Source organism: Hipposideros armiger, unplaced genomic scaffold, assembly GCF_001890085.2.
Source record: "Hipposideros armiger isolate ML-2016 unplaced genomic scaffold, ASM189008v1 scaffold_372, whole genome shotgun sequence".
Taxonomy (NCBI): domain Eukaryota; kingdom Metazoa; phylum Chordata; class Mammalia; order Chiroptera; family Hipposideridae; genus Hipposideros; species Hipposideros armiger.
In genome coordinates this window covers 1,186,302-1,188,187 of record NW_017731722.1, presented here as the reverse complement: position 1 = coordinate 1,188,187, position 1,886 = coordinate 1,186,302, and positions in this window count along the sequence as shown.

The following is a 1,886-nucleotide window of genomic DNA, read 5'->3' as shown; positions in this document are numbered from 1 at the left end:
GACTGAAGAACAAAACAGCAATTTGTCTACCTATCTGTTCCCCTTCTCCGATTCCCCAACGCTGTTCCCCTCCCCCCAATTCCCCAATAAAATCTTTAAAAATATAAATAAATAAAATTATAATCATAAACCTATTATGTGTTAAACATATTTTTATGAAAAACAAGGATATTTTTCCCACAGACAAAAATTAAAGAGTGGCATTGATTTACATTTTTGAAAATTTCTTTAATGTCTGGCTTGAGAGAAGACAGCTGAATTACTATATCTGCTTCTGCATTTGATCTGTTGGAAAACATTGTTTTGGTTGATGTACCTGAAGAAAACCTGGACTCACACAGAAACTTAATTGGAAAAGGGAAGAGCATTTTAATAGCCTTTTCAGATAATGTGGATATCCTTCTTTGATGCCACATCCAAATTTAACAAGTGGTATTTTCTTAAGGGTTAGTTGCCCTGTGGAATGTAAAACCATATCAGCAAACTTTACATATATAATACTGTTATCAAATCCATTGGTGTATCTTGCATTTTGAATGGAACTATTACCCACACATGATTTTGTAATATCACACATTGTTCATTTGGAAAATACTGGTCCACTGAATTAGGCAGCTCTTCCAAATGCTGACACATTCCAACTTACAATATAAAAAAAAAACCACATTAGTTACTATCACCACTGATCTCATTAGAAAAGTATTTTAAGTATTGGGAAACTGTTAAGCTCAAAGTAAGGACACAAATTTTCCAAATTCTAATTTTTGATAGAACATTCCAAATCTATTATTGAAAACAGATAATGCCAATTATTTCCATTGAAGTGACAAGCTTACTTTGTTCATTTTCAGGAAAACGTCTTCCAAATACCCACATCTGAATAACTATAGTTTGTCAGTTATTTTCTCAAGTAAAAACAGTGTTCTGTGAAAAATAGTGGCCAGTTTGGTGGGCAACTCAGTCATACAAGTGTTTTTCCTTTAGGCGATCATCATAAATTAATAAGTGTGCTGCCTATTTCATCACACAGAATATTAAGGAGAACTGTATTCAAAGTCTGAGATTTAATTATATTAATTTTCCTGCTTCAAAAACATGTTTAAGGGCCTGCCGAGTGGCTCAGTTGGTTAAGAGTGTGAGCTCTGGGCAGTAGGTCGCTGGTTCAATTCCCACATGGTCCAGTGAGCTGCGCCTGAGCTGAGCTGCCACTGAGCTCCCAATAGTTGGCAGGATGGCTCAGCTGGTGAGAGCACGTGCTTCTAACAACAAGGTTGCCAGTTCAACTCCTGCATGGGATGGTGGGCTACACCCACCTGTAGCTGAGATTGAACATGGCACCTTGAGCTCAGTGGCTACAAGCTGCTGACGGGTGGCCAGATGGTGACTAGACTTGGAGCTGAGCTAGCTGCACCCTCCACAACTAAGATTGAAGGACAACAACTTGGTGATTCCCCTTCCCCAATTACCCAACAATGTTCCCCTTTCCCCAATTCCTCAATAAAATCTTTGGGGAAAAAACAAAACTTTTTTAAGTCAAGCTGGCATTTTACAGATTTTAAGTGTGTGGTGTTGAAGAATACAATGACTGCTTGGATAATTTAGCATCACTGTCTTAGTTCGTGCTACAGCACCAACATTATCATCCATCATTGCTTTGGTACCATTAGTGCAAATATCCATAGAGTGGAAAGGCAAAACAGTATTATTATAAAATAATTTTAACTTTGCAGACCCTTTTAAAAGGTCTCGAGGACCAACCCAGGGATCAGCAGACAACACTTTTGAAATCTCTGCTCTATCCACCGTATCCTATTCACCGAAATCAGTTTACTCAGAAATATACATATATATATATATATATATATATATATATATATATATATATA